This window comes from Phyllostomus hastatus, unplaced genomic scaffold, assembly GCF_019186645.2.
Source record: "Phyllostomus hastatus isolate PE091 unplaced genomic scaffold, TTU_PhHast_1.1 phas_contig_147, whole genome shotgun sequence".
NCBI lineage: Eukaryota > Metazoa > Chordata > Mammalia > Chiroptera > Phyllostomidae > Phyllostomus > Phyllostomus hastatus.
This window is the reverse complement of record NW_025333603.1, coordinates 1,403,940-1,428,821: the sequence shown is the minus strand read 5'-3', so window position 1 is coordinate 1,428,821 and position 24,882 is coordinate 1,403,940.

Below are 24,882 nucleotides of genomic sequence, written 5' to 3'. Positions count from 1 at the left end.
GCCTTGGAGGGATGAAGAGGGGGCTTCATGTCCTCTGTGGCCCATTAGAGATGTAAGGGTCTTCTCTCTCTGTTCCCCCAGTCACCTGAAATCTAGTCTCTGTCCAATTCCTAGCTCAAATGACATTTCTGCAGGAGAGCATAATTGGCTGCTGTTGACGAGGGGAGAAGAGGCAACAAAGAAGCACACGGGCAGGAGCAGTCTGCCAAACATCAGTGCTTTGCCCAGCTGACAGATGCTACATATTGAATGCTTACAACAAGTCACTCATTCATTCGCACACCACTCATTCATTCACTCAACAATTAATTACATGGCCCTTTTGTGTGCTAAGTGCTGAATATGCCACAGTGAGCCAATCGGGCATGCCCCCGCCTTCCTAGATCTTACAGTCTGGTGCTGTGCTGGCCAATATGGTGCTCACTAGCCACGGGTGGCTACCTAAATTTAAATTGATCAAAATTAAGTGCAATAAAAAATTCAGTTCCTTAGTAGCACTAGTCACATTTCAAGTGCTCAGTAGCTACGTGTTGCTGGTGGCTACCACATTGGATGGACAGAAAACACTTCAATCATCACAGAAAGTGCTATTGGACAGCACTGGTCTAGTGGGACAGGCAGATCTTTGTATGTGCTATTGCATCTAACCCTCATTTAGCCTTTGGAGATGGATGTTGTTTCCCTTATTTTAGACAGGAGGGAACAGTGATGACCTGGTCAGTTGTGAAGCCAGGATTTGAACCCAGGTTTGTCCTACTTCAAAACCTACAAGTTAGTGGCAGGAAGCAGACTCAAAGCTACAGGTAGCATGGCAAAGCAGTGTAGAGTATATGGCTCACAGTATTACCTATCAAAATTTATGCATTTTTTTAACCTGTGGGGTAAGCATGTGGTCACTTCATATTCTGACAGAGATGGGGGCAAGATAATGCAAGTGTGCACAACCCTGGAATGGGGTAAATGCTACATATATGGTGGCTGTTGCTGTATTAAATAAAAAAGCTGAGCTCTAAATAAAAGTAACCATAGTGGTTTAGGACCAGAAATAGCAAGTAAATTCAGAAATCACTTGTTTTGTAAAACTCCAGAAGGAACAAGTTAAAATCAGTGAGGCATATGGAAAGTGGGCCCAGGAGTTTGAGCATTATATTATTTATCTATAGCTGTGTAAAAAATTACCTAAAACTTGGTGCCTTAAAACACACACATTTCTTGTCTCATGGTTTCTGAGGGTCATGAATATGGACGCAGCTTGCTGAGTTGCTCTTGCTAAGAGTTTCTTATGAGGGTGTAGTCCAGCTGTTGGCTGCATTATCTGAAAGCTTGGCAGGAGCAGGAGAATCAATTTGCAAGAGGACTTAGTTACCATGCTGTTGGCAGAAGACTGGTTTTTCTCTGGACATTGGCTGGTCATCTTGGATCTTCACCACATGCATCTCCACACAAGGCTCCCTGAATGTTCCTGTGACATGGAAGCTGGTTTTCCCCAGGGCAACTGACCCAATGAGGAGAGAGAGCAAGCAAGAAAGGCAATCCAGTTTTTTCTATAATCTAAGCTCACAAACGATGTACCATCCCTTCTGCCACATTCTACTTATAAGAAACAAGCCACTAAATCCAGCGCACACTGGACTGAGAGAAATTGAGCTCCATATCTTATAAGAAGGAGCATCAAAGAATTTGAGGACATAAGGTCAAACTACCACAAGCGTGAACTGGGCTGAGTGCCCAGAGCTCCCTTTGAGCAGAGTACACAGCTGGATGGACCAACATCAGAAACACAACATCCAGGCACATAAATATCGCTCTACCATCCAGGAACTTAAGTGACCTTATCAGATGAAGAAACCAGCACCAGTGGGACGTATTAGGAGTATAGACGCATATATGTAGGACAGGGAAGGAAGGGCAAATCACCAGTATTATAATAGGATGTGACCTTATTGCCCATAAAGACTTTCTCCTAACTAGGGCATTGTGTTTGGGGAGGGAGGCACCAGAAACACCTACTGAGAAACACTTCCAAAATTGCATTATATTATTTCTGGCCAGAATATCTTCCCTAAATCCATCCCCTTTCCTTCATTTGGCCTCAGGTTGAACACCAGAGAAGGGGAATGAAATAATTAATATTTGTTGAGTATTTACTATGCCATTTCATTTATTCCCAATGATCCTATCAGATGGGTGTCAAAGGCAGGTTATTAAAATATGGTGCCCTCCCCTTTGTGTATGCAGCTGTCTGAAGTCCTGAATCTCACTCTTCTCTAACTGAGAGGTCACCACTATGAGGTTGACCTGCCAGACAGCATGCACAAGGATTCGTGCACGCTGAGGAGTCGGGGGTCGGGGCAGCGGACAGAAATAAAGTAGTCTTCTACTTATATGTTTAGATTTAAATTCAGTAAAATGTTGAGGTTTAGTGTGATGCAATATACAGATGGACATTGATGGTCCTATTAGACCTCCCTGTCATCTATCTCTGTGAGAAATCCTGAGGAAAGTTTAAGTGCCCCACAGTGCAGAAGTGCTACTCATGGAGTCCTCCTTCAGCTTTTGGTTTTTAACGTTGATGGCTTATGATAGTTGACAAGTGCTCGGCGAAGTGTGTTTACAGGTTATGTTATCTGAAATACTAGAATTAGGTGCAGGTGATAAAAATCTTCTGCAAAAAAAGAGGTTCACTAGTTATCTCAGAGCTGAGTACTTAAAACAATTGTCTAAAATAAAGATGGGATATGCAATTGTTTTTTCAGAAAGACAAAGGCTTGCAGTTTGCTGGCATTTTCTCTGCTGAAACCAGCTGTTGATAGTCCCACACAGCTAAGACACGATTAAATTCCACCTCTAATATAAATTGAAATTTGGACTAGACCTTTGAATACCTTTTTCAGAAAGCATTAAACCAAGGTTTTCAAAAACATAATGCTTCAGTGTGAGCAAGCATTTTTGCCTCATTAATAAATTATTTTTTAATTATTTGTGTATTTTTATGTCATGCTTTTAAAAAAATTGCCATCTTAAAAACCTTCACTTGTGTATGTCTTCCATGTAAAATATTAACACAGAAGTAACTATATGATGTGTAAACTAAGAAATGTGCATAATTGGTGCTGGACGCTCACTATGTCCAATGCCCACAGAGGCTTATGATGAAAAAGGATTGATTAGAACTCAGTTGTTTCTCCTCACATGGTGGAGACTTGTGCTCATTCTTCTGAAACAATTCTAAGTAAGGAAAAGTCAAAATGGGCAAGAAAGGAGAGAACAAAGGGGGAGACAGAAAAGAGATGGAGGCTTTGGAGGGCCTGAGCTGCTCAGGGACCGCAAGGAGAGATCCGGGTTGTTCTGAAGCTATTTGTACATAAGCACAGTAACCGAGGACAAAACCACCACCAGCTAAATTTCTAAACAAATAAAAAAAGCGTCAGAAGATGAACATCGAGGGATCCAGAGACAGGCAAACGCCGGGATAAACAACGGTGGTCCGGCGGGCGCCCCCACAGAGCACCCATGAAGAGAATGAGCTCTCTCTGTGGATGAGTTATTCCAAAGTGCTCCTAGTTTCTCTCTGTTTTTATTTTCTATCTGGATGAGAAATGTGCTGATTTCCACTCTGTCTCAGGACAAATAGAACTTTGACGTATAGTTCACGATTTACGTAGCTGATTTCATACACGGCTCCTGCCAGCCGTATCGTGTTTCTGACCATTACAAATGCGCCTCTCCGTTCGCAGAGGCGTTGTGGGGCATCCGTGATCACCCTGCTGTGCCTGTGAGGCTCCAGTTATGGGTGCTATTGTTTCCATCTGACACTGAGGCTCTAACAGGTATGTTTGTTGCCCAAAAACACAGAAGGGGAAAATGGCGGAGCCAGGACTTGGAGCCAGGATTTGGACCCAGGTCAACCTGAGGAAGTACCTTAACTAAATTCTCTTCCCTATCTCAAGTGTTTCCAGCCTGGATGCCCTGGATCCCAAGGCATCTCAATCAGTAGCAACATTCTGGAGGTTCAGGGCACTCCCAAGCTATTTTCAAAAGTTCAGAAATTTTTGTAAAAACACATGAGACAGGCCATTTCTTACAGTGTTCGCATTGAATAAAATCTTTCAAGGGTACAGTCTATGATGCAGGAAAACCATGTGTGTGGTCACTGGTGGTCAAAATACAAGAACCACTGCTTTGTATTTTTACCCAAAAGACAAATACCCAGTGTCAAGTCCCTTTAACTTTATATAGCATCCAATGAAGTCAGACAACTTAGTATGTGACCTTGGGCTATTAATATGACCTTATTGTGCTTCAGTTTTCTCATCTATAAAATAAGGATGAAGACACACTATCCTAAGGACATTTTTAAATTGAAACATGCAAAGTACTGAGAACAGTGCTTGATGTGTAGTAGGAAGTCAGTGACAGCTATTGTTGGTTTTGCTTTAGCCTCAGTGTCCTCATCTGTAAAATGGGCTAATTCATGTACTACCTACCCCATAGACTCATTGTGACACTAAAACAAATGGTACAAAAGTGCCTGATAAGCATGCTCTGAAGACATGCCACAATTTTTATTCTTATGACTCACATATGAAACAAGTCTAACAACAACATATTCCAGCGGGGAAATTAAAAGCTTTGTTCTTTTGAAATCAGAGTATGTCTCTTATATAGATCAATGCTGCTGAAGCAAAAAGAGAGATTTAATTACCTTAAGCCTTAGCCCCTTCCCTGCTGAGAGCAGAGAGCTGCTGGTGAGAGGAATAGCTGAGTGTGAAGGTGATGGGGCTGTTGTGTAGGCACCTGGGGAATCCCAGACCAAAGCTCCAGCTCTGTTCCTGGGGTCAGACAACTTGACAAAGGCAGAGCTGGCCCCAAGGAGAAGGTATGAACCTATGTCTTTGAAAAGGCCATGAGCTGTGGTAGAATCCTCCCTGCAGAAGAGGAGGCCAAGGTTGCCTTCCTTGTCTTTGCCTCCATGTAAGGACACATGGTGTTATGTTTGCAGATGCTGGTATCCACATACTGAGGGGTATGTGCCTCACACACTCAGTCTCAAATGCATAAGGTCACTTGCATACTTGAGAACATGTGTTCATGCTCCTTTGCATCTGAGCATGGGTATTTGCATGCAAAATGTGACTGGGTTTGCATGTGGGCCCTGTGTCTGCCCCCATGAGCACACATACATGCCTGTGTTTCTGCCCTTGGCCCAGGGGACATGGATCTGTGTGGCCACCAGGTGGACCCACCTGCATAAATCCACAGTCATAGCTGAGTCTGTACACACATGCACTTACTTGCCATGCATCTCAGCAGGGACCAGGAATCTGAGACAGGGAAGGCTGTTGGCTGCCCACAGGACATCTGTGGAGTCAGGTCTTGGAGGTTCTGGGTGAATGCCTCAAAGCTAGGAAGAGACAGGAAGGCTTAGTTGGGAGAAGCTGAGTTCACAGCCAGAGGGATCAAGGAGAATGAATAGTAAATGAGAGGAGATACAGAGCCTGGGCTGTGGGGAGAGCACAGGGAAGCATGTGGTGTAGAAATGGGGAAGCAGTGCACCTGGATAACCAATGCACAGCTGTTGGACAGGCACAGGTAGGAGAACTATTTTTTTAAACCAGAGATGCCTCCTTCAAGGTGTCACACTAGCTGTATCATGCATGTGCGCAGGAGGTATCAGTTTGAGTGCCGTTGTGCATGCATGGGGTCGGTATTTGCACAAGGCTTTTCTGGGGTTTGACATATGATGTGATTGCATCTCAGGCAAATGTGGTACTGTTGGGAACCGCCCTGACTGGTATCAGAAACTGAGACCCCCGCCTAGCTAGGCTAAGGGAACGCCCTTGAAACCGTGAGCCGGCAAGGAGACAAAAGCTTATCTTCCTGGCAGGAATGCTGTTTCTGCTGCTTTGTTCATAACTGAACCCCCCAAAAGCTTGGTCGGTTAGCCAAAGACGGGTAAGATTCCCCACGGGGGAACAACCCAAGCCAGGCACGATCACTTTTGGGAGGCCCCCCAAAAGAAGGACTTGGGGGGGCTGCAGCAAAAGGGGGGTGATGGACCCTCACTCCTCGGCTTTGACAAAGTCTGAGTTCTCAGCGTCCAGAAGAAAATCTCCTTATCTCTCGGTGGCCTTAGTTCCCGCGCTCCACCTAAGCCTGAAACAATGACGGGGAAGTACAGCTCGGTACTGGGAAGTGCGGATTTCCCGGGGGTGATCAGGCCTAAGAAAGAACATGTAAATTACTGTGAAACCTTCTTTGTTCAAGAATGCTCTCAGTTGAATGAGGAGGGTCTTAGGAGGAAGCTAGTTTGTTCCTCAGCCTTACAGCTCTTTGACCCCCAACTCAATAGACCGGCAGAGTTCTTTGTTTCCTATATTCCTTACTTCCCCTAATGAGTATTGTACGTTACCTGAGTTATTATGCAAAATGAGCCTAATAAAAGCAGGTATGGACGGTAAATCAGCGCGCTCCCCACTAGGGGGGGTGGCCATTCTGTCCCTACTTCCCCACAGAAACTGGTTTGTCTCTGTGTATGTGTGTTTTTTCTCGCGTATTGTCGAGCCATCCACAGTGTGCCGTGGTCACTGCTAGCCGGTGACCCACGCGCAACATGGTACATGTAGGCTTGGTCAGGCAGGCTCCTTGGAGGAGGAGGGAACTGACTGGGGTGATGGGCAAGGCTCACCCTAGCCCAGGAGAGAATGTGGGTGTGATCCTGAACTCCATGTGGGGCTGCTCTGCTCCTCACACCTAAGGAGGATCCCAACACCCAGCTTTGTCAAGTCCTTAAATGTCAGGCAGCAGCGGACCTTAAAGGAACATGAACCTGACCTTTCATGTTACAGAGGCAGAGAGACTCAAAAGTATTCATGCAAGACTTTCCAGGAGTTTCTGGAAGGATGAGCTGACACAGTGTAAAGCACTCTACTGGGCTTTTGTATACATTCTAAGCCCTGGTGATGGGCAAGCTGCTATTAGCTGACCAGGAACTTTTTAAATAAGAAAAGCACCCTCCTCTGGGTAGGTGCAGCCAAATTGTGACCAGCTTGGTGAGCTGTCAGTGACTTTGTGTGAAAGAGGCTGGCATGATAGTAGGAACTCAAACACGTCAGACCCTCTGACCTGGCCCCTCGGCACCTAACTGCAGACCTATCACCCACATGCAGAGGTGCTCAGACAGAGGCAGAAGCTCTGTCTTCCTGGCCACATTGAAAAAAACAGTTACTTCTGCTCTGCCATCTGCTCTACATGCTTTCTCTCTTCCCAGTCCCCAGTTTTCTCATCTCCTGGTTATTAAAAAACATAAACACATATTGTGCTGCTATTGTCATAGCCACTGGGGGTTCAGGAATGAGCAGTTGAGCGTCTTCTTTCTTAGAGCTTCTGGTCTAGTGAGGGTCGGTGAGAGTGAGAGTAGAAACAAGCATAAAAATAAGGAACTGCTACTCAGTGCAGGAAAAGACACAGCAGACTAAGACTCAACTATTCACAAGTGACAACACAGACCAAGATTTTCCACAACAAAGCCAGTTTTGATTCATTTTAATGTTCATTCAGAAGTGGCAATTTGTTGGGCATGACTTAATATGTATGATTGTTTTATTATGAAATACTTCAGGCATAAAAAAACCCCACAGGTACAATGAATCTGTACCACCACCCAGCTTAAAATAGAAGACCCAATTGTGTTCTCCTTTCTCTCTAGTGGTAACCCCACTCCTGAATTTGTCACTTTTCACTCCCTACTGTATTGTTATACTTTTAATACATGTGTACATATCTATAAATCATGTATTGCTTTGTTTTACATGTTTTCAAACATTATAGTAATATTATTAAATACAACCTGTATGTATCGCTCCATAAATTTTTTGGTTTTGTTCAACATTATATTTTTAAGAAATATCTATATTGATGCCTAGAACTCTAATTCACTCATTTTCATTGTTCTGTAGTTATTATTTCATTGCATGACAATATCACAGTATTGATCTGTTTTCCTGGTGGCAGACACTTGGGTTAGGGTAATAGAATCACTATGTCTGTCTCGTGGAGTCCTCCAAGAAGCAGACACCAAGATAGGATTAGATGTGCAAGAGATTTGTGTGAATGATGAAGGAGGAGGGGCAGGAAGAGGCAAGGAGAGCTTTCCAACCATAATGCAGGTCTGACATATACAAAAGAAAAGTGGGAAAAAAGAAGAACTAAGCTGAAAGAGCTTCTGACTAGAGCACAGTTCTAGGTCAATAGGGAGTCTCCAAGCAAAGGTTGTCCATTAGAGTTGCCTCAGGAGAGCCAAACTTGGCCTGGCCCAGCTCTGATACCCCTTCTATGCTCAGCCACTGGCTAGAAGTAGCCCAGGTGAAGTGTCACAATGGATCTGAAGCTAAGGCAGCTGGAGCATTAGTCAACCATGCTCCCCAGAGTGAGTTCTCTTGAGGAGGGGTCTAAATTGTCCACACCTTCCATGGCTGCCATATTGTGCATGAGCAGAGAGTAGACAGATCCTTTCTCTGCCTGAGGGACTTTCATTTGTTCATTTACCCTCTACCATATGAAAAAAAAAAAAAAGTGAGGTGTTTCAGAAGGTCCTCATAGAACAGTGTCATTAAAGCTGGGTCCAGGAAGGCTGTTTCAGGCATCATTGCAGTTTCAGTGAGCTACATCCATTTGCCTCTTCGTGACCTCCTTGAGCTACAGTCAAGTTACCAAGAAACTCTTTGGCTAGGTTTTGGAGTCATGTAGACCTGCATTTCATTCTCATCTCCACCACCTGGTTATTCATACAGGTCATTTTGCTGCTTAGAGGTCTTACTTTTCTGATCTGTAAATGAGGATAACCAAACCCATTCCATGGAGTTGTTATGGGGATTAAAAGCAATGATGTAAGCAGAGTGTCTGGCAAACATAGTTGTTGCTTTAAAAAACACTAGCTCCTTCCTCTGTCCCTCTAGGCCATTGTAAGGGGTATGGAACCCATTCTTGGATACAATCATTTTTCTCGAACTAAGAAATGTTTACAAACTTAAAGCCTTAGTTCTGCAAACTCCAGCTATCTACAGCAATCAGGGTGAATCAAAATGATCTCCACTGAACCTTCTTATTCACACCCATCACTCTTTCTAAAGCAGCATTTGTGATTAATCTCACTCTAGGGCTAAATCGGTCCCAAGCGCTTCCAAGGCACTTGATAAAGAAGCTCTCTGATTTATAGCAAACACCATTATTGAGCGGTGGCAGAGAGAGGCCACTGGGGGATTTGTCTTGCTGGAAACTGTCCATTGGAGCCATTTTTTCCATTTTCCTGGATAAGGGCTCAATTTATTTCAAAATAGATAAACAGGGTCCTGTTTTCCCCCACTTTGTGGGGTAGGAAGGAGAGAGAAGTTGTACCATTTTTAATAAATAATAATATTCAATATTTTAAATAAAGGAAGCTATTTACAGCTTACACAGATATCAGGACTAGGCAGAAGTCTAGGCATATAGCAGGTTCTCAATAAATGTTTGTGGAAGTATATAATCATCTCATTTACTCCTCACAGTGGCCCTGTAAAGTACAGTAAGTCCACCCTTCCCATTTGAGAAAGGGGGAAACTGAGGTTCACAGGTAAGAAATGGCAGAGCCAGAACTCTCAGGTAGATCCAGACCTGATCCTCACCAGTCCCCATACCTGTCACCCTCAGTGGTCTGGGAGCAGAGCTGTCACACCCAGTGCTTCAGCACAGACACCTGAGACACTGTCTTGGCATGAAAACCTGGTTGGTCACGGCTGTAAATTCTTCTTCATTGAGTCTTTGGGTCCATTTGGTCTTCATCCAGAACACATTTAAGGAACATCTGCCTCTCCCTCACAGTCCATCTTGCTCACGTGTGCCTATTCTGAGCCTGACCCTCCTCTGTAACACATTTTATGGATGGTAGTTTTGTCCTTGTTTGACCATTCCCAGTGACTGAGCACTCCATACCCAGTAGAGCTGTCCACTGTTCGGAGCTCTTCTTACCTGACTGGGCCAGCATATTGCCCCATAATGCAGTTCCCTGGAGCTTACACATAGCCCCAGGCAGAATAAGCAGAAATGAAAAGCTGAGGCTCAGGCAGACCTAGTCTGAAGCATGGCCTTTCCACTTACTCACTATATAACACTAGGAAAGTTATTTAACTCATTTTTTAAAAGGAACCAATAACATTTCAACAGTAGGAATTATTTTGGGTGCAAGTAAAAGAATATTCCGTTAATATGGCATAAACAATAAAGACATTTAATTATCTCGCTTCACAGAAAGTTTCCAGGGAGGCAGTGCCAGCGTTGGCTCAGCAACAAGGTGATGATATTTTGGGTTGGTATCTCCATGATCCCTTTGGCTTTCCCTCAACTTCATTACAAAGCCGCAGAAGCAACAAGCATCACATCTTAACCCAATACTTGCAAAGCAGGAATAGAAGACATGAGTTAAAAATAATTTTTAAGCCTTTTCTGTAGCCTCTCTCTTATCAGGGAGGAAGATATTTGTCAACCCTGGAAAATTCTAGAGTTTCCTTTATTTTCTCATTGGCCAGATCTGATCCAGGCCTACTCCTAGACCAATCACTGGTATGGGGGGTAACATTGCCAGGACTGATGGTAAGGTGATCATGATTTACCCCCTTGGGCAGGACACACTGCCCACCTAAACAAGACAGAGGTTTCAGAAAGAAAGAGGAAGAATGGCTGTTGGCTGGGTGGCAACAGTAGTACAGTTGAGGGTAAAATGGGATAATATGTGCAAAGTGCTTAGTAGAGTCTCTGACATACTTTAGTCCATAAATGTTAGCTATTAGTATTGCCTGATATTGTTACAAACATTAATAAAGGCATCTAACTTCTCTCTGGCCATCTTTCCTCCCACCTAGAACTTCAGTTGGCCTTAATTATGTTCTACCTTGATGATCACGCTCCTTGACAGAAAGGATAAAGACATGATAGGGAGGGCCGCCTTGTTGCACAGCTCTGTGGGACATTAGGCACACTGCAGCCTGGGTGGGTGGCGCCCTCCAGAGTGCGCAGTGTACAGCTTGTGCGAACATTAGCCTCAGTCTTGAACAGGAATAAAATAGTTCTGAGTTCTTTCTGTCTTATCTGTCTTCACCAAACCATCTTCTCCTAGAAGCCCCTCATATCCTTGGTATAACATAACTTTAATTTTAATTTTTATTTTTTTGTCTTGTTTTATTTTTGTCATTATTACTTTTTATGAATCTCACTTAGAGATTTAGCCTGAATCAGTATGTTATCAGTATCTTGGGTAAAAAGTGGAAGAGACAGTTCCATTCCAGGGGGACAGTCAGTGACTAGTCATGGTCACTGAGCCCAAACAGGGGAGCTCATCTGTCCTTCCTATGCCATAGGGGCTGGGGGTGAGGAGGGCTCTTCACTCAAAGAAAGAGATCTTACCAGCAGAGGGCAGAAAAACTGGGGCAAGTAATGCCTGATTATTTCTTAATGTCATTCTGAGTGGAAAACAAAAGACTTTTGATGAAAAGTCTTGTATTTGTCTATTGGCATTCTCTGACTTACAAAATGATCTAAATAATTTGAGGCTGGGCAAGAAGTATATCTCCTCTCAGATTTTAGCCCCAACTTGCCTTTGCAAATCATCTTTGCAAGTAAGTTGACTATGAGCCACAAGGTTGAGAGGGAAAGAGAAATAGCAAGTAGTGCTCAGTTACCATGTGCCAGGCACCTACTGGCATAAGTCCACTAGCTTCTCACAGGTGCTCAGGGAGGGGGGTGGGGCAAAATATTACCAAATATATGAGAGGAGTAAAATTAGTCCTGGAAAGTGAGGTAATTTGCCTAAGGTCCATCTGATTTGAAAGACATTTCTCCACATCACACTGTAATTTCATGCATTATAAACCAACCAGTCAGGCAAAAAGCCAACCTACCAACACCTAGCACCTCCAGAAGGCATTAATCTGAGGTCCACGAGCTTGAAAGGGTGACATAGTCCAAACTGTGAGGCCTGGGTCAAATCACTCAGGCTCTCTGTGCTCCAATTCCTTCATTCTTATATAAAGCGGGACAATCAACTCCACCTCCCAGAACGGTTGCAGGTATCAAAGCAGCTCATGCACGTTAAGTGCTTTCAGGCCCTGGTTTATAAGAGGTCTCAGTAACGAATGATGGCCTTATTATTGCCCTGGTTACTGATCTCGTTGTTAGTGACTGCATCTCCAGAACAATCCGACCTGAATGACCTTGGCAGAGCACAGCTGAGTGCCGCCGAGTAGGCCTCCCCAAGACTAGTCTCTCTTCCCGGCCTGCATTTCCCTCACACGTCAACTCCCGACAGATTCCCGTGTTCTGGACGAGGCCATTAAGTGTTCCTTTGACATCTGTCTGGCTGTTAGATAAACTTCTCCTCCTGGATGAGCTGTCACGTGTGTGTAAATACCACTTTACACCTGGACTATGATTTCCAAGTCAAAACTCCCACTGCATGGGTGGCTATTAGGGTCACTCCAGATCCAAAGCCAATGAATCACAGATAATAGATTCAAACTGTGGGCTGCTCTAGAGACTGATTGTGTGGCCTGAAAAAGCAATGACTAGCTCTTGTGCTTCGGCATGTTTATCGCTACTCTGGGCATCAAAGGATCACTTTCTGTGTCACCATCATTAGAAGAAGTGGGGCTCTGAAAGGACAACAAGGAACTTGTGCCCTCTTCTATAGTTTACAAAGCCCATTTATATCTGATAGCTGACTTACTACTTCCTCAAAACAACCTGGAGAGTTAAGGATTATTAGAACTACTAGCTGTATACCCATGAGCCAATTACTTCACCTCTCTGAACTTCAGTTTCTTCATCTGTTAAGTGGGTCGTCATGGGGATTCAATAATAGTAGTAATGAGAATAATAAAGTTTGATAGCTAACTCCACAGTTTGGGGTCCCCCAAAAGCAGGCTGTAAGACAGGCACTAAGTAAGGTTGGCAGGCACGAGGCGGTGTACTTGGCAGTGATCTCAGGGAGCATACATGAGGGAGAAAAGCCAATACAGTATGCATTAAAGTGTGTTAAAACCATGGGCAACTGAGGGGACCCACAGGGGACCCTATGACAAACTGTGAAATGCACCCTAGAATCACCTCAGGAGGATGAGACACTTACCTACTGACTCTGATTCCCCGCTGGTTGGGGGATCAGGTTTACGCCCTGGGGGAGTAAACTCCCCTGCACTTCTGGGGTGTCCCTTCCTGTGGCTGAGTGAAATCCTGAAGTACCAGAGAGATCCCTCGGGAGACAAGAAAGCAGCAGGGTGAGAAGAACATTGAAGCTCTCCACCACAGCCTCAGGTGAGCTCAGGTGGACAGAGGGGACATGGGTGTGGCCTCACCAGTAATCCTGACACTCACTCTTGATGTGAACTTCCTATGTGTCAGGAAATGGCTGAGCACTGGGCATACACCTGGTCTTTACACCGACCCCATGAAGCATCAACCGTTACTATGTCCACTTTCCAGAGGAAGAGAACAGCCTTACAGGGTAAAGTTACGTACCCAGAATGAGTCAGCCTCAAATCCAGGTCTGGCTGTGGAGGCTGAGCTCTCGAGTGCGAATCTAAGAAGAAGGTTAGCCTGTTTAATAGAACTGTGGAGACTGATACCGTGAGGAATTTGCCTGCCAACATTAAAAGATAATGCTACTTACTATTCTTTATATTGACATAAGAAACATGTACTGAGCAGTGCTTTAGATCCAGAAAAAAAAAAAAAAAATGACTGTGACGGAACTACCCTCAAGGAGCTCCGAGGCCAGGGGTAGGCCTGAAGTGCAATGTGAAGGGAGTTTCCATCTCCACAACATACAGGAGAGGGCAAGCTGAGGCTCTGAGTGGCAAAGTGACATGACCTATCACACAGCTGGTAAAGAAGGCAGGGTTTGAACCTAGACCTTTAGACCTCAAATCCTCCGTTGTTTCTTAACTAGTTCCCTTGAAAGGAGTTAGCTAGTGAGTAGGTCATATCAAAGGTAGTGACCCAAATGACTTTGGATAGCCAAAGCATCAAATGATTCTATGATTTTAGATGGAGATAAGTACTATGAAAAAAAATAATGAAGCAGGGAATCGGGTGAGTGAGTGGCTGGAAGGTGCTGACTGATGGGATTTTTCTATACCGCACCATGGAGTGGTTGTGGGTGGAGCTGAGGCTTTAGAACCCTGGGTCCTGGGAGGGGGTTATGTAGAAATACCCCTGGGTACCTGTGCCAGACTTTCCCTTCACTATAGTATAAATAAAGGTCACCTCAAAACTGTCTCAAGCAGTCAAGTAACTCCTATTGTGTGCTTGTTTATATTCATTCAAATACACGTTCATTCACTCATTGGACTTGAATTTCTTGAGCACGTACTATGTGCCAATGTGTGTTCCTGAGGGTTTCTGGGCCTTTCTCATAAACACCTTTCAGTTAACTGGTTGGCTCATGGCAAGAGATGAGTGTTGGGAAATGTTGTTTGGAGAAGTGATCATGGAAAGTTTCAGGGATTACAGAGCAATAGTGCCTTGGGCACTAGAACAAAGGAAGGACCTCAAATAAATTTTTCCCAGGTTGCCTGGACAATTGCTTTCATTTTCTCCATGTGAGAGAAAGTTGTCAAAGTCAGTAAAAACTTCTGAGTCTCACAAACCTCGTGGAGTTCCTGGACCAAGTTACACAGTCCTGTAGCCTCTACTTCCCTACCTATAAATTGAGAGAAAAACCCCTGCCTTGAGGAGGTGCTGTGAGGATTGAAAGGATAGAAAGGTTGTGGTATCTTGTCCTTAGTAGGGCTAAACAAACATTAGTTCCAGTTCTCTAAGTCTATCACCTGGAGAATGGGCTGGGCATTCCAGGAAAAAGTGTACCTTATTTCTCTAGATTTAAGCATCAGAATGTAGACATAGACAGAAATCAGGAACACTTCCTGGAGGACTGATGAATATTCTGCTGAAACCCTCCCCTGACACCTCCCCTAAGAGTAAGCCTCAAGACAAAGGACATGCTGGCATGTCACTCTCCCCCTGGGAAGCAGCCAGTGCTATTTCCCTTCCCTTCTTCCCCCACTTCTTTCCTCACAGGCACACATCTCCTAAACTCTAAGGCAATGGGCAGCTGGCAGCTTGTCCCAGGCTGATCCCCTGAACCTGTCCCCAAAGCCCCCTTTTCTCTGACTCCCCAGTGAGGGAAGGCAGCCCAACTAGGCTTGCCTGTTGCTTCCTCTATGCTAGGCCCTTCCTTGTTTTACTGTCCCCAGCTTTAATAAATGCATCCTTATGGTCACCTGGACTCATGTTGTGAATCTTTCTTACAGGAAGTCAAGAACCTACACACTACAGCTGGCCCTAGGCAGACCCACGCAGGGCCAGGCCCCTGTCAGGTAACAATCCATTTGGAGTGACCTGTCCTAATAATCTTATAGGCCAGACTAAGACAATGCTAGAATATAAGAAACAGCATGAGTACAGCATTTTGGATGCTGTACAAAGCACATATACATTACTTAAAACCCACAATGATCCCGGGAAGTAGGCAGGACAAATGTTATCATCCCATTTGCCCAAAGAAGAGAATGAGACTGCTCTGCTGCCCTTACTTCTCTCAAGGCCACAATAATATCAGAGGGGACTAGTTGTGGAAAAAATTAAGTTCAACATGCTTTTTTCTGTGCCAAAGTAAGTTACTTTTTAAAATATATCCTTAAATATAGAATAATAGAACCCTTAAGTAGAACATCCATCATCCCTAACCTACAAAAATATGGCCATACTTTGATATATTGGTCAAAATTAATACATCTAGTTTTACTTTCTTTTATATTCTTAAGAAGAAATAAAGCAAATCTGACTTGAGACCCATGCTGCACTGGATGAGGACCCAGGGCCCTCATGATCCGTGAAGATGGTGTTGGAAATCTGCCAGGTATACTTAAGGGTTTAGAGAGCCTAACTAAAAATTTTATATTTTCTGTCACACAATCAGGCTACCCAGACTAATTAAAATCACAAATTTTTCTTTTGGCTGGAATTTTGGTAACATGTAAGATCACATGATGATTGGAGGTCCTGATTGGTCTTTGATGACACCATAGAAATTCTGAGACCTGCCAGCAGGACCACACAGTGACCTATGCCCCAGTACCCAACTAGCTCAGCCCCACAGCCAGCACAGCAAGAGGCCACAGTTCTGAGTGCCTGGTCATGAGTCTGCTCCAAAATGCAAGGCAGAGAAACTGTTGTGGGGTAAAAGTCCATGCACACAGAGCCACGTAAGGTCAAAAGAGTCCTGGATGGGCAGGTAAAGGTTGGGAGCCCCCAGCCTACCTGTGAGGACTATTGGTTTTCTGATGGAAGCTAAGTGGCAAGATGTTGGGGTAGAACACCAATAGGGTTTTCTTTCTGGTAATGAAGTAGTGGGTATTTCTTACCACAGATTAAGGAACTCTCTAGAACCTAATAAGAACACATTAAGACATGATAAATAGGAATTGTAACCTTCATGCATATGAACATACTTAAATGGAAATTTTTACCACCTGTCAGAGTATTAAAATGAGTACTTTTAAATAAGGGAACAGAGGGTATTGGCCACACTGTTTACAACTGAGGGGTGAAGGGAAATGAACACTTTTCATTCCCACTTCCTTTATGAGACTTGCCAACTGAACTGTCAGTAAATGGACCAACAGCCCAGGCCTTGGAGTCAGAAGATGAGGGTCTGAATCTCAGGTGTGCCATTACGTGCTGAGTAGTGCTGGATTCACAATTGCTTAATATCTTTGCACTTCGGTTTCCAGCCCCAAAATGGAGACAATACCTCCCTCTCCAAAGAACGAGGTATAGCTGATGGAGCACTGGATTCTGAGTCAGTGAGTCCTCTCCTTGCGAACCCAGTGCTGCCACTTGCTTGAAATGCACCCTTGGAGAACTTGCCTAATTGCTCCAAGCTTCAGTTTTCTCCCCTAGAGTGAGTAACACTGCTCGTCCTTCCAATCTCATAGGCTGATTTTGAGGATGCCAGATAATTCAGGTTGGGGAAAATATATCTTGTAAATGGTGAAGCAAATGGGCTAATGCAAATTTACTATCATAGCAATGTGAAACTTAGGCTACACAGTTTTTGCTCAGATTAACCATCATTCCAGAACAAATCTTCCAGGAATTCTTGTTTCTTTGCCTGCTGAAAGAGGATAAATGGCAACGAGTTTTCATTTCAGTTACTGAGCAGACCCTGCAGTTGTGTGTCTCCCACTGTTCCTTCAGCTGCTGTTTGGGTGGTGCTGTCCGCACCCATCCTCAGCTCCAGCCGGTCAGGACAATCCCATGCCCTGCCCTGCTGATTGCTTCTAGGGTACTCCTGAGGTGGGCAGTTAGTGTTGAAGGCTTCGTTCCATAGCTGTGAGTCGAGTCACTCTTCCCATAACCCTGGGACCCCCGACATCCATCTGGATACCATCAGGGAAGAGTGAAGCCAGAGCTGAGAAAACCTTCAGAGAAAAAGAGCCCTTGCTCTGACGAGAGCATGATCCTCTAGCCTAAATTGTCTCTAAGGCTAGTGTACATCCAGCTAGTCTGTTAGATGAGGCAATAAATTTTCTTGATTGAGTTTGAGTTGTTTTTCTGGTCTTGTAAGTAAAATAATCCTAAAAAAATAGACCATGTAACCTTCAGCAAGTCTCATTCACCCTCTAGATTTCAGTTTCCTCATGTATAATGGAGGGACAACTTGACATCTGCCAGACATAGGGTTGCAGTGTAGTGCAATAGTGCTTGAAAAGTGCTTAGCACTGAGCTTGGTTGCAAAGGAAGCATTCAACAAATGATGAGTATTTTTATCGTTTGGTGCTCTAGACAGTGCACTAAATGCTTTAAGTACATCATTTCCCTTAATCATCATGTACGATTAGTTCTATGAGGTAGGATTTATTATCTCCATTTCACAAATGAAGAAGTGAGGGTTAGAGAGTTTAAGTGACTTGTGCAGAGTCCCATGGCTACTGAGAGGCAGAAATTTCACAGAGTATGAGTGTTTCTCCTCTTTTTGTTATCCTTTGACCAGATGATTGTTGTTAAGTGTAAAGTATCAGTAAAATATGAAATGATGTCTATAACATGTCCCAAACTGTTAGGTGTTGGGGACAGAGCCATAAATATACATGTTCTCTCTGAGTCTGCTTTTAGAGGATGCAGTCTTACAACTCTATATTATAAAACATATTATAGTAAATTTGTGCCTCAGATTTACTGGCATCATGCTCCTGAAAAGTGAGCTAACCAGCCAACAGTATCTACATCCTATGAGCAATGAAAAGCACTAAGTTATACAACTAAATGCAGAACATACAAATGTCATTTCCATATACAGCTTATAATATATTCCCACATAGCACATTCCAATTGCTATTTAATTTCTCCTAAAATCCTGAGCTGAAATGTTACATTTCTTTCACATTTATTGATTCCATGGGTTTTTTAAAAATCTTCACATGCACTTAAACATATTATCTCTACATTTTCTCTTTCTGACACAATGTCAACTTCCATGTTTTCTGGGAGTCTGAACAATACAATTAGATGTGAAAATACAATGGAAGAAAAATAGTGTAGGGTCTCCACCGCACTGTTTTGTCAGGAAATCTACAGGGAAATCTAATGGTGTGTTTTACTGTTTACCTCGAGGTGACATTCTCCAAGTGTCTGTACATATTGTGGAGCACCTCTGAAAGAACTCCAATCACCTGGGAGTGTAAAGGACTACGGGGAGAACAGCTTATCTGAACCTCCTCCTCACAAGTGCTGTCTTGTGTGACCAAGAAATTCCTTACACTCAATCTATAGTAAGTCCTGAAGAACATAAATAGGCTCTGAACGTGTCTTCTTAACAGCTAGGTAAACATTTTGTCTAAGAAAATGCAATAGTATCAGGACACATCCCAAATGAGAAGCCACAGGCTTTTCCATAGGGAGGAGGTACTGCTCTCTTTTGCTGCCTCATCCAAGCTTTCATGTAAATTTTGATAGAACAGTCTGACAGGAAGACCTGGAAGATCACCCTGCAGAAAGATAAAATCAGAGATATAGGCGATCTCTAATTTTATGATTATGAGATGTTTACCTGCATTGAAGCCATAGATGAGGAAACTAACAAACTGAGAATGGAGTTTGTTTCTTGGCTTTTGCTAGATTAGTTTTCAGAAATCTGAAAGTTGTAGAAATAAACATACTTATAGTCAGACAGATCTAGCTTTGTTCTTTCTAGCTGATAGACATTGTCAAGCCTGTTTCTCATTGCAACATAAGAATAATAAAATCTACTTTATAGATTTGTGGGATACATGGCTAAAATCATAGTACTCAATAAAAGATAGTTTCTTTCCCCTTTCATTTTCATGAAACTATTTCTAATAATAGTTTCTAAGAAACTATTTCATATAATGAGTTTCAAAAAATGTTCCTTTTAGGACTATAGCCACCAAATCACTAGACTTCACTAGTTTAGAAGTATAAATAATATTATATAAACAACACATTTTAAAAACTTATTTCCTTGTTTATATAATACAGTAATTTCTTGATATCACTAGGAATGTCTTGTGCTTCTTCCCTCAACTTTTTCCAGCCTCTTGTTGATGTCGGCTGCTTGGTGAGATCAGCTTAAGGCCAGAACCTCCCCTGCCTCTCTGGGTGCAATCCTCAACAGGGTGGTTGCTTCTCTCGAGAACCTGGGATTCCCAAACTGTAATATCATCAAGGAGCCAAAATGACATGACTTCCTGTTAAGACTTCAGGGCACCAGGACAGAGGAAGATGGCAGCCAAGTAGAACCTTAGCTGATATGACTTTCTGAAGCCAAGGAGTACACAGGAAGCTCTGCACTGTCCAGTAAAAGATTTTATAAATTGAAGGGGAGAGACCCTGCACAAGGTGCCTGCAATGGCGGAGAGAGCAAAGAAAATGCAACTTAGTAGGTCCCACCCATCCTAGAGCTGGCAGCCCGTCACCCACAGAGAACCCCCATCCCTAATTGGGAGAGACTTGGGAGGACATATGGAGTCTGGGAGACTAAGGCTGCACACACATAGCAAGCAGCACATGCATAGCTGCAGTTATAACCAGGAGAGTCCAAAAGAGAAATTCTAGTTCCTAAGACTGTCAGAGGCACTGGCAGGCTGTCAGACCTGACTGAGAAAGCCTTTGTGCCCTTTTGGAGAAGTGGACTACACAGAGAGCCAGGCAGTGGCTCGGAGCTGCAGTGTGGGTACCACACCAAAACTTGTTTGAAGAGGGGAGCAGAGGTGTGGCTGAAGAGGAAACCAATGCATACACAGCTGTCCTGACAGCAAAGAGGCCAAATTCAAAAAGCAGTTCATGCCTGCTGAACCCAGCTGGCCAGGAAGAACGGAGAGCTGGTGGTGAAGGGACTGTGGGGCCCCACTCAGTGTGGCTGGCAAGCAGGGGGCTGTGCACAGATCAGAGGGCTTGGGTCTGAGCCTCCTGTGAGAGCAGTGAGCTGGCAAGTGAATGAGCAAGAGCTGAGCACCTAAGACTCTTTGTAGCCAGGCAGGGCCACTGAAACCTCAGAGTGCAAACCTCTGGGAAGGGGAAGGCATGCCCATCCCCCACCTGCAAAACTGCAAACTGCAGAACAGTAAGGGCAGCCTCAAGAACCCCCTGATAGGTGCATATCTGCAGGGGAAAGGAGAATCTCCAAAGTAGCCCTTTATGAACTTTTATCAGACACTATGCTGGCTCTTCCTCAGGCCCTATTCCACTGAAAATAGCAAAGCAGAGAGAACAGAAATTGGTGTAGCAAGAGGTATTCGGAGACCAGCCCGGCCTTGGCTCTCATACACAGCTGCCATCAGCGCCAGGCAGCAAAGAGCTGACCCTTTTACACAGATTGGCCCCTCAAATAAAACAGACAGTAGTGCTGTCAGATGTTAGATGAGCCACCCCTGGGCCTTCCACTGATAAAAAAAAAAAAAAAAGCCAGGGGGAAGAACACAGAGGATCAGCCAAGCCTGAAGGAGACAGCCACAGACTGTGGATGGCTTGTAGCCTCAAACAGCTGCCCAAAGCTAGATTGGGACACGAGCTGACATCAGGGATAAATCCTGGAGAACACAGTAGGCCAACAAACACCAGACTCTGCTGAGATGAATTGCACCTCGTTCTTTTTCACTATTTGTGCTATTTTTCTCCTGCATAGCTTTTTAACGTTGTCTTCAATTTTGTTTCTATTATTTCACTTTTTTATTTTCATGTTTATTTTTGTAATTTATTTTTAAATTCTAATCTCATATTTTACTCCTCCCTTCTCTTACTCCATTTTGCCTTCATCCTTCTATTTTCGTTTTAAATTTTATTTTTCCCTTTCTACGCCTTGTTTCTATTCCTCATTCTTACTATTTCTCCTTCCTCCATCCTCTCAAAACCATGTTTCTTTCCATTAGTCATTTCACATTCTTTTTCCCTTTCTTATATTATTGTGCCACCTTTATTAATATTTGCTTGGTTTTCATTGGTATTAGGGTTGTTTTTGCACTTCATTTTTATCCATAGGTACTCAGCTTTTTAAATTTTAAATCTCCTATTTTACTGTTCCCCTGTCCTATCCCATTTCACCTTCCTCCTGCCGTCTTACTTTCATTTTAAATTTTATTTTCTTCCTTTCTTAGCCTGGTTTCTAACCCTTACATTTATTGTTTCTCTTCCCTCTATCCTCTCAAAATCATTTTTCTTTCCTCTGGACATCTCACAATCTTTTTTCCTTTCCCTTCTTATAATATTATTATTCTCTCTCCACCTTTATTAATCTTTGCTCCTCTGCAGTGTGTATCACTGTGGTGATTATTTATCTTCAGTTTGGCTCCTTTTTCCCACTACTTTTTTTTCTCTCCAAACCTCATATTGTACTCTTCTCTTTTCTTACTCCAGTTTGCCCTAATCCCTCCCTGTTTTATTTATGCTATAAATTTTATTTTCTCCTTCTTGATGCCTTGTTTCTATTCCCTAATATTATTTCTCCTCCCTCTACCCTCTCAAAATCATTTTTCTTTCTGTTTGTCACCTAATATTCTTTCTTCCTTTTGTACAATATTCCTATTCTCTTTTCATCTTTATTAATCCTAGTTAATTTGTTGGTAATATCATGGTAGTGGTGGTGGGGGTTGTTTTTGCTGGTGTGGATTTTGTTGGCTGGGTTGTTTTGTTTTGTTTCGGCAGCTCCTGTACAACAGTGTAAGACATGGTGGGGGTTGTGACTCTCAGCCAGCCTGAGGGGAGAATCCACCAATGAATGAGCCAACAACAAGCAAAACCCAATTGCAAAAGAGAGTGCACATAAACTGTATAAGGGCATCCTTAGATTATTCAGCTCGGGAGTTCAAGGAGACTGTTCCCACAGGACTCCTACCACAGAAGATCACACCATGAAGACAGGGAGTCAAATCAGATAAATCTAACACACAGGAAAAAAAAAAAAAGAACCACCTAAAACCAGAAAAAAAAAATCCAATCAAAAGTAAAGGAGGAATCCTCAGAAAGAGTGCTAAATGAAATTGAGGCAAACAATTTGTTGGACATAGAGTTCAAAGTAATGGTTATAAGGGTGCTAAAGAAACTCAGTGAGAATTACAAGGAACTCAGTTGGAACTACATCAACATGAAAAAGGACACAGAAATTATGAATAATAACCAGGAGGAAATAAAGAATATACTAGAAGGAATTAAAAACAGGCTGGATAAAGCAGAAGACTGAATCAGCAAGTTGGAAGACAAGGTAGAAAAAAACACCTTGTCAGAGCAACAAAATGAAAAGACTTGAAAAGAATGAAGATTGTTTAAGGGAGCTGCAGGACAACATGAAATATAACAATATTTGCATCATAGGGATTCCAGAAAGAAGAGAAAAGGAGTAAGGGCTAGAAATCCTGTTTGAAAAAATAGTGACAGAAAACTTCCTAATTTGGTGAGGGAAAAATTCACACAAGTACAGGCAGCACAAAGGGCCCCAATCAAGATGAACCCAAAGAGGCCCACTCCAAAACACATTATAACTGAAATGGCAAAATTTAAAGACAAAGAGAAAATCTTAAAGGCAGCAAGGGAGAAACAGCTAGTAACATACAAGGGAGCTCTGATAAAGCTATGAGCTGATTTCTCTACAGAAATACTACAAACAAGAAGGGAATGGTATGAAATATTTCAATTAATGAAAAGCAATGACTTGCAACCAAGACAACTCTACCCAGCAAGGCACTCATTTAAAATGAAAGGCAAAATAAGAGCCTCCTAGACCAAAAAAAAAGAAAGGCTAAAAGATTACATCTCAACCAAACCAGCATTGAAAGAGATAAAGGGCTGGAAAAAGATAAAGAAAAAGAGAGAGAGGAACACAGGCACAAAGGGAAAAATGACAATGAATAAATACCTACCAATACTAACCCTAAAGTAAATGGATTAAATGCTCTAATCAAAAGACATAGGGTAACTGAATGGATAAGAAAACATGACCCAAATATATGCTGTCTACAAAAGATCTACCTCAAAACAAAAGAACTACACAGGCTGAAGTAAAGGGATGGAAAAATGTATTTCAAGCAAATGGACAGGAAGAGAAAGCTGGGGTAGCAATACTTATATCAGACAAAATAGACTTTAAAACCAAAGTCATAAAAAGGTACAAAGATCACTACATAATACTTAAGGGAATAGTCCAACAGGAGGATATAACCCTTGTGAATATATATACACCCAACATAGGAGCACCGAAAATCTTGGAGGACTTCAAGAAGATACTGACAACAACACAGTCATAGTAGGGGATTTTAACACCCCACTGTAAAAATGGATAGATCTTCCAACAAAAAATCAAAAAGGATACTGTGGCATTAAACAATACCCTACATAAAATGTACTTAATTTGTATTTACAGAGCACTTCACCCCAAAGAAGCAAAATATACATTCTTTTCAAAGCACATGGATCATTTTCAAAGACTGACCACATGACAGGACACAAACAAGTCTCAAAATATTCAAGAAAATTGAAATTATATCAAGCATCTTCTTAGATCACAAAGGCTTGAACCTAGAAATAAACCTCAAGGGAAAAAAAATTTTGAATACATGGAGACTGAATAACATGTTATTAAATAATGAACAGGTTAACAATGATATCAAGGAAGACATCAAAAAGTTTCTGGAAACAAATGAAAATGAACATACAACCAAAACCTATGGGACACAGAAAAGGCAGTCCTGAGAGGGAAGTTCATAGCACTACAGGCGTACCTAAAGAAGATAGAAATATCTCAAATAAACAACCTAACCCCACATCTAAAAGAACTAGAGGACAACAACAAACAAAGGCCAGAGTGAGTAGAAGGGAGGAATAATCAAGATCAGAGCAGAATTAAATGACATAGAGACTAAAAAAAACAAAAGGATCAATGAATCCAGAAGCTGTTTTTTTGAAAAGATAAATAAAATTGATGAATCTTTTACTAGACTCATCAAGAAAAAAAGAGAGGACCCAAATAAGTAAAATCAGAATCAAAAGAGAACAACCAATACCAAAGAAATACAAAGGACTGTGAGAAATTACTATGAACAACTATATGCCAAGAAATTGGACAACCTAGGCAAAATGGATAAATGAGTCGAAACATACAATCTTCCAAAACTAAATCAAGAGGCAGCAGAAAGCCTGAACAGACCAATAACAAGAGAAATTGAAGCAGTAATCAAACAATGCCTGGCACACAAAAGCCCTGGACCAGATGGCTTCACAGGTAAATTTTACCAAACATTCAAAGAACTAACTCCTATTCTTCTCCAACTACTCCAAAAAATT